Source organism: Lolium perenne, chromosome 6, assembly GCF_019359855.2.
Source record: "Lolium perenne isolate Kyuss_39 chromosome 6, Kyuss_2.0, whole genome shotgun sequence".
NCBI lineage: Eukaryota > Viridiplantae > Streptophyta > Magnoliopsida > Poales > Poaceae > Lolium > Lolium perenne.
In genome coordinates this window covers 183,419,396-183,428,850 of record NC_067249.2, presented here as the reverse complement: position 1 = coordinate 183,428,850, position 9,455 = coordinate 183,419,396, and positions in this window count along the sequence as shown.

Genomic DNA, 9,455 nt, shown 5'->3' with positions numbered 1-9,455 from the left:
AAGAATTGCCAAAATGACCATATTGCATGTCACTTGAATTTTGAATTTGGTTTTGATTTGATTTGAGTTTCTTCACTTCCAAAAGTGTTTAAAAGTGTTTAGTAACCAATCACAACCAATGGTGCAAGCCAAAGTGGTCTAGGTTAGGTATTTGCAAAAATGGCATGAGCCATATGTGTGTGTGGAGGTAAATTTTATCTTTTCTTTTCTAGTTTCTTCTTCCTTGCAATTTGATGATCCAAAGATCAAAGTTGGGGTTTAGGTGTAAGTGAAATCACACAAGCACATATCATGGTCAATTGCACACTCAAGTAAATAAACAAGTGATCTATATGCATAGCACTATATGATAGGAAAAAGTTTTTGTTGGTTCTCAAATTTGGTATTTGGGGAAATTCTCTCTTTGTCTCTTTATTGAAAAGTTGGGATGTTACAAACCCTTCCCCCTTACAAAAGATCTCGTCCCGAGATCTTAAAGAAAACTAGGTACTAAAGAGATCTGGGTATTCCTTCTTCATGTCCTCTTCGCGCTCCCAAGTGGCTTCATCTTCAGTGTGATTGCTCCACTGAATCTTCAGGAACTTGATACTCCTGGTGCGGGTGGTCCTGAAAGCTTCTTCAAGGATGCGAATAGGCACTTCACGGTATGTCAAGTCTGTGTTGATATCCACCGAGCGGTGATCGATATTCTTGAACACTTCGGTCTTCTCGGGGATTTCAAGGCACTTCCGGAGGAGCGAGATGTGAAACACATTGTGCACAGCAGACATTTCTTCCGGTAGTTCAAGTTGATATGAAACTTCTCCTCGGCGGCTCAGAACTTTGAATGGTCCGACATATCTGGGGGCGAGCTTTCCTTTCAGCTGGAACCTCTGCATTCCTTTAAGGGGCGACACTTTAAGATAGACAAAGTCTCCAATCTCGAAGGTCATCTCTCGACGTCTCTTGTCGGCGTAGCTCTTCTGTCTTGACTGAGCGGTCTTGAGGTACTCGCGGATCTTGTGCACCTTCTCTTCGGCTTCTCGGAGGACATCTGGTCCAAAGACTTGGCTCTCTCCGACTTCTGACCAGTTCAGGGGGGTACGGCACTTTCTTCCATAGAGGGCTTCAAAGGGGGCCATTTGCAAGCTGGCTTGATAACTATTGTTGTACGAGAATTCTGCGTAAGGTAGGCAGTCTTCCCACTTGGATCCATATTCCAGGACACAAGCTCTCAACATGTCCTCCAGTATCTGGTTGACTCTCTCGGTCTGTCCGTCAGTCTGAGGGTGATAGGCCGTGCTGAAATTTAGGCGAGTGCCTAGTCCTTCATGCACTTTCTGCCAGAACCTTGAGGTGAACTGTGATCCTCTATCTGACACTATCGATTTGGGGGTTCCGTGCAGAGCGACTATTCTGGAGATGTAAAGTTCAGCTAGCTTTGGGCCTTGATAGGTGGTTTTGACGGCGTTGAAATGGGCGACTTTGGTCAATCTATCGACAACGACCCATATTGAATCATTGCTTTTGCTGGATTTGGGCAGTCCGGTGATAAAGTCCATTCCTACGGAGTCCCATTTCCATTCCGGAATCTGGAGGGGTTGTAACAGTCCGGCGGGTCGTTGATGTTCTGCCTTAACTCTCTGACAGATGTCGCACTTAGCGATATAGCTACCGATCTCTCTCTTCATTCCGTGCCACCAAAATTGTTCTTTTAGGTCTTGGTACATCTTGGTACCTCCGGGGTGGATTGAATAAAGGGTGTCATGGGCTTCTTGCAGGATGACTTGTTTCAAGTCAGAGTCCGATGGTACGCAGAGACGTTCTTTGTACCAAAGCACTCCGGCTTCGTCTACGGTGAATCCAGGGGCTTTTCCTGCGGCTATCTGTTTCTTGATTCCGTCAATGCTAGCGTTGTCCTTCTGGGCTTCCTTGATCTGACCAACCAAGGTGGGTTGCAGTTCTATGCTGGCTAGGAATCCCTCACTAACAAGTTCAAGTCTAAACTGTTCAAACTCTTGATGCAAGCTGGGCTGTTCGGTTGCGAGCATGGAGTTCAACTGGCACGGGAGTCGACTCAAAGCATCCGCTACCACATTGGCCTTGCCGGGGTGGTAGTGAATCTCCATGTCGTAATCCTTGATCAATTCGATCCATCGGCGTTGTCTCATGTTTAGCTCCTTCTGAGTGAATATATATTTGAGGCTTTTGTGGTCGGAGTAGATCTCGCATCGATTACCCATGAGGTAATGACGCCAAACTTTCAAGGCTAAGACCACGGCTGCCAGCTCGAGGTCATGGGTTGGGTAGTTCTGTTCATGTTGCTTGAGTTGTCTTGAAAGGTAGGATACAACCTTGCCTTCTTGCATAAGCACGCATCCAAGTCCAGTCTTGGAGGCGTCGCAGTATACGTCAAAGGGTTTTGCGATATCTGGCATGATCAGGATTGGGGCTGTTGTCAGTCTACTCTTGAGCTGTTGAAAGCTTTCTTCGCATTTGTCGGTCCACTCAAACTTTCTGTCCTTTTTCAGCAGTTGGGTCATTGGTCGAGCGATGCTCGAAAAACCTTCTACAAATCTGCGGTATTATCCGGCTAATCCAAGAAAAGCGCGGACCTCTGTTTGGGTGGTTGGGGCTTGCCATTCCATAACAGTTTTGATTTTGGCGGGATCTACGGCAATTCCTCCTGCAGACAAGATGTGTCCCAGGAATCCAACTTCTTCCAGCCAAAACTCACATTTGCTAAACTTGGCATACAACTTGTGCTGTCTAAGGGTTTCTAAGACAATCTCCAAATGCTGTTCATGCTCCTCTTCGGACTTGGAGTAGACGAGAATGTCGTCGATGAACACAACGACAAACTTATCCAAAAAGTTCATGAAGATCTTATTCATGAGATTCATGAAATAAGCGGGGGCATTGGTCAGTCCAAACGACATGACGTTGTACTCATACAACCCATATCTGGTGGTAAAGGCAGTTTTTGGGATGTCAGTGGCTCGGATCTTCAGTTGGTGGTATCCAGTTCTAAGATCTATCTTGGAGAAAACTCTGGATCCGGTGAGTTGGTCAAACAAGTCTCCGATCTTGGGTAAGGGGTATTTGTTTTTGATGGTGACATCGTTAAGCTTACGATAGTCCGTGCATAAACGATTTGCACCATCTTTCTTGTTGACAAACAAGACGGGGGATCTCCAGGGGATGCACTTGGTCTAATCAAACCTTTGGATAACATGTCATCTATTTGCTTCTTCAGTTCCACAAGCTCCGTTGCGTTCATGCTGTAGGCTCTCTGGGCTATGGGTCCAGTTCCGGGGATTAACTCGATGATAAACTCGATATCCCGATCCGGGGGCATAACGGGTAGATCATCCGGAAACACATCAGGGTAGCGGCAAACGACCCTGATTTGATCCAGAGTTGGCTTGGATACACTTTGGTTGCAGGTAAATTTTCTGGGTAGTTTTTCAGAGACGTGCTCAACTACGATACCGGTGCTGCTAGTCATGGTTATGGCTTTCTTGGCACAGTCTATCAATCCGTTGTGCTTGGACATCCAGTCCATTCCTAGGACAACTTCCAAACCTTTGGTTCCAAGTATGATTAGATTTGCAAAGAAATCTACATCATGGATTTTGATTGGCACATTTTTGCAAAATTTTCTGGCTTTGGTGGTTGATCCGGGGATTTGAACTATCATAACATGCTTCAAACTGAGAGGTTGAATTTTACTTGTTGATGCAAAGTCTTCGGTGACAAAGGAATGAGATGCTCCGGAATCAAACAACACTCTGGCAGGGATGTGGTTGACAGAAAACATACCCAGTACAACATCTGGTGCTTCCTAGGCTTCTTCAGCGTTCATGTGGTAGAGGCGGCCGTTGCGGTTGTTGGGGTTGTTGGGGGCGAACTTCTTGCCAGTGGAGACACGGCGTTGCTGCTGAGCAGGTGCAGCGGTGTTGCCGGCGAGCTTGGCAAGACGCTTGGGACACTCGTTGGAGTAGTGCCCCACTACACCACACTCATAACAAGTGATAGTGGTCTTGTCCTGCTTGTTCGCAACGGGAACGGCATTGCTTCCGGTTCTGGGGGCGGTGTTGGTGTTGTTGTTGTTAGGGGCTCGGGGTGGAGCGCGGTTGTAGTAGTAGTTGTTGTTGTAGTTGTTGTGGTAGCCTCCTGGCTTGGAGTTTCCTCCACTCCGGTTCTGATAACCGGGGCGAGAGTTCTGCATCTGTGGCTTGTTGTTTCTCGGAGTGAAACCTCCGCTTGAGCTAGGGCGAAACTTTTGGGGGTGGCTTGATCCACTCTGATTCGCCATGCGGCGCTTGCGGTTCTCATTGGCTTGGTTTAACTTGCCCTCCATCTGGATGGCGGAGTCAACAAGGGCTTCGAGGTCGGCGAAGGGGATGTTGACGAGGACAGTCTGCATCTCATCATGCAGTCCGTTCAGGAATCTCTCCTTCCTCTTCTCAACGGTGTCGGTCTCATCAGGGGCATACCTTGACAAAGTGAGAAACTTGTCGCGGTATTCAACCACCGTCATGCGACCTTGTTTCAGTTCACGAAATTCATCCCTCATCTTCTTGATAAGACCCGGGGGTACATGGTACTTGCTGAACTTGAGTTTGAAATCCTCCCAAGTCATGAATTGACCTCCGTTCATGGCACGGGTGCTTGTCAACCAAGCGCGGGCTGGTCCAGCGAGATAGTGAGTGGCGAACAAGACTTTCTCGTTGGCTTCCACTCCGGCTACCTCCAGATTGTTCTCCATAGTCTGGAGCCAATCGTCGGCGTCGAGGGGCTCCTCGGTCTTGCTAAACACCGGAGGGTTGGTGTTTTGGAAGTTCTTGAGCTTGGATCCGGGGTGGTCATGATTTCCATGGCCTTGGTTGGCGATGTTCTGCAAGGCGATGAGGTGGGCTTGGCGTTCGGCTCTTTCGGTTTCCCGGTCAGCAAGCATGGTTTGCAGCAGTTGCAGCATCGCGTCGTTGGTGCGATTTGGAGGGGCCATCTGAAGATGTAGAAGATTATGAGATAAGAGGGAACATTCTATGGTTCATTTTGATTAAGTTTGAAAACAATTTGAAAACTTGTAATCTTTTCATGACAAACATAACATTCATTCATTCATGCAACACATAGTACCAACTACACACATACTCCAATGGTTTTAAGAACCATTCTCATGCTACGATACAAAGGACGGGATACAACTCACACCTACTATAAGTGGAACTAGTGCAACTACTCCTCATCATCGACATCAATCGGGACGTAGTCGTCGGGTCCTGCCTCCAGGAACTCGTAGTCCTCCTCCTCGGTGTTCTCGTCCTCCTCAAAGTCGTTGTCGTCACTCAGGAAGGCTTCTCCTTCCTGAAGGTCTTCACCTTCTTCCTCCATCTCATTCAGCTGGTCTTCCTGGGCCTGGACAGTGGCCTCCAAGGATGCTATCCTGGCGTGAAGGCGCGCAATGGTAGCGTCCTTCTTGGCACGCTGTAGACGGAGGTTCTTGCGATCCTTGGCCAGCCTCTTGATTGCATCGGCATGATTTGCCAATGCAAGGTGAGTCTGGTTGGCGTAGGCGCGTGCGTTGTCCAGCTCCTGCTGGGTGTGGTACAGCATGTAGTCCAAGTGATCCACGTGATGCCTCAACTGGGGGTGCAGTGGCAGATCCATGGGTTCTCCGGCAGTGTTACGCCTTGCGAGATGCGCAAAGCGTTCCTCCTTAAGTGCTTCCACATTATGTCCGCACAAGCGAGCAAGTGCTTCCTGAAGAGCACATGCAAGCCCGTCGAGCCAGTTGCTTTCCCTGAAGGAGAAGAGGATCCTCTCAGTGGTGGGAGGCTCCATCTTGCCCCTCAAGTCAGTGGTGATAATCTACTGCAGTTCCCCTCCCGGCTGGTCGTCCACCTGAATCCCGTGAAACTCGGGGTGTGGGCGGCCAAGGTGATCTGACAGAGAGTTGAGGTCATGCTCGAAGATCAAGCTTCCACCATTTCCAAGCTGGTAGAACTTGGTGTTGATGGGTTCATTCGGCTCCATCTGAAAGCGAAAAAGATGAGTAAGTTAGAGAGTGAACAAGTGTGGCAAACTTTTAAGTAGATTCAAATAAGGAGGGACATGAGTCACCAAGTTTTGAAAAAGTCTCAAAGACAAGAGGGTAAGTAAGTTTTCACAAATATTCTCTTCATGTTGATTTCAAAGTTAAGTTTTCTTTCGAACGTCCATTCTAACTAGGGTCTTCTAAGGTCAAACAATGGCTCTGATACCAACTTGTCAACACCCGGATTTTTAAGTCCGGATGCCTATTATGTCATACATCGCAATCCCAGGAATATTGTTGTTGCGAGGCATAATAGTTAAGTATCACAGTCATCATTCATTACAAACCATAAGGTCTTACAATTGGAATCACATCATCCATATTACACGAATAGTTGATCTATTGATCAACGAACAAACACAAGTTCATAGCGGAAGCGTAAGATACAAGGACTCTCTAGTCCACAGGCCAACGCTTGACGTTGGAAGACTCCTAGTTGTCGTAGGCGTCCTGCTGGTCTTCACCTTGATAGTTCTGCTCGTCTTCATACTCTGGCCATTTGAATAGCCAGGGACAAAGCCGTGAGTACGTTGAGTACTCGCAAACTAATACTATTGTAAGTGCTATTCAGTTCTAGGAAGGGTGCTAAGCTCTAGTTTGATTTGCATAAAGCCAATTTTAGTTCATAAGCAGTTTAGTAAAAGACTCAACCTTTGCTAACTAACTCAAGTGGGAACATTAGTGTCATTCCCACAACTCTGTTGTGATTCAAGTCAAGTCACCATTCACCATTCAACCCCTTTTCAAGAAATGATGATACCGGAAACTGTATGGCCTTTCCAACCGTCCGTAACCGTGGACACGGCTATTCGAATAGGTTTACACTCTGCAGAGGTTGCACACTTGTGCCACAACATTTGATTACATCCGTCGGGGATAACCCCGAATCATCGTAACTCAGTACGCGGATCATCAACCTTAACCTTTCACTTATATATCCTAGTATAGGCACCTCTCCCCATGAGCTTGGCCTCCCAGTGAAGACCAACTGTCAACCTGGGAACTGCACAGGGCTTGGCCGTACAATTCACCTCAATTCACATCATTTCTCAACAACGGAGGCAGCCTCGGCATAACCCCTATGATGCTTGTTCAGAGGGAACCCATACTAAGACACACAAACTTCCAGTTAAGCCCTACCCATAATCAGGTATTGTGGGGGTACTTGAAATTTGGAAAGGTATCGCATCCAAACCAATATTAGTTTTAAATCAAAAATCACCATCTTCTCTAAGTCATATCACCTTTCAAAAATCATTCAAAAACAACTTCACTTCACCAAGTTCCCATCTAGAGTAGTCAAGTTTTATTTGTTAGCAATAGCACTAATCATGAGGGGTGCTAACTTAGCATTGCTTGTTCTAGACTAAGCTGGGTACTCATATGCTACTCTAGACCAAGTGAATCATGAATCAAAAAGTACTTTGAAAATAAAAGCAGTAAAACTTGTATAGTAAAACTTGGGATAGGACCACTAAGCATAAGGTAAAAGAGGGTGATGCATTGCTCTTGAGAGCTTTGCACTTTGCAAGTGTATTAGCTTGCCTTGGTGGTGGTACTGATCAAATTGATCTTCTTCTCCTTGGAAGTAGGCCTCCTCCTCCTCTTGATACTCTTCCGTACTAGCGTCTAAAATACGAATACGAAGTACAATCACCACACCAATCTTATATACTAAACTAAGCACACATAAGTCACTCAAGCTAAACTATCATTACACACTACTAAGTTGGTGAGGTGGTTTTCTTATTTAAGAAAAATAATTTCCTCTCATATTAAATAAGGTGCTTCCTTGCCTTCTTTAGAGAAATAAATTCCTCTAATTATCTTATTAAGATTTAATTTCTTTCTTGAGTAATATATGACCTAGGTTGACCAAAGTCAACCTCTTCATACTTATCATTTAAGAAAATGATTTAAATGAGGTGGAGCACCTCATACCTTTTTAATCCTAACATGGTGATGATTTAATATCATCAAACAAAGCATATGAGAACTAAATGACCAAAGTCTCTATATCATAATGGAATGTTTGTGACAAGATTTAAATAAGGTAAACACTCTCATAAAATTTCTAAATAGTTTTGGACAATATCTTTGACTAGACATAGCCAAAAAGTCCTCTAATTCATCTAGGCCATGATCATCCAAAGTAGGCATGGCATATTTTTGCAGAAACAATTAGTGCAAGTGAAATGTGGATTATAGGAGTTGGAATCAACTCAAAAGCATTTTTGGTTGAATTTTAACAATTGTTTGAAGTAAGAAAAGTCTCTGCCTTGTTTATTTTGCTACTTTAATTCTACAACACATCTAGGGTTCAAACCAGTGGCATTGCAAAGATAAAACTCTAAGCTTTCCAACCATATCCATTTCATAAATTTTGGCCCAGTGGTTTGGGAACTATTCAATTTTGAAAACAGCATCTGTGAGTAAAACTGAAAAGATTTGATTTGTTTGCGTTTGAACTGTGGGCTTCGCGCGGGAAACTAGCTGGGCTGCGGGGTTAAAAAGAAATGGGCTGGCCCACTTCGCGTCCAGCGTGAGCAGGCCGTCTGACGGCGGGTCCCACGCGTCAGCGGGTCATACCGACCGAATCGGTAAGTTTCTTTCAGGGTCGTAGGATTAGAATGTGATCTAACGGGCGAGGAGCGTCGTCATCGGCGACGAGAGGCGAGGCTACTGGCGGCGACGGTAGGGGGTGGGAGGCTCACCGGCGGCGCGGCGATGGTCGGCGAGGCGCGGAGAAGACGTTGTCGAGGAAGGGGAAGCCGATGGTAGCAGTGGCGTCGCCGGGGGTGCGCTGCAACGGCGGCGCCCTTCTCAGCACCTCCGCCGGCTCCGAGCTTCAAATTCCGGCGAGAGCGTGGCCAATGTGGAGGGGGAAGTGGCTAGAACTGATCGGTGGTGAGAGGGAGGAGTGCTGGTGTGGCGAATTCGAAGAGGGGAGGTCCCCTTTTATAGCATCGAGGAGTGCTGCGGCTCGGGTGATGATCTCATCGTCGACGACGCGGCTACAGCGGCGCAGGGGCACTGGCGATGATGCACGCAGGCAGGCGACGTCCTAGCGATGACGCAGCGCGTGATTGTGGTGAAAACGAGGGCCTGTGGCGCTCATCATCGTCCCCGCGTCCTGGCGTCTGTGGCGGATGGCGTCGGCCATGGCGTGGTGCACAGGGTTCCCGCGGCCAGGTGGGCGTGTCCATGGCGTTGCTGGGGTCGCGGTCGTCCTTCTGGCGCAGAAAGAAAGGGGAGGGGGCGACGGAGGCACTCGGGCGACGACGTGGCCAGACGCGTCTGCGACGCTCGCCGTGCGCGCTCTGGCATGCATGTGCACATCCTGGGCGTGTCTGGGCGTCACGTTCCTGGCGCG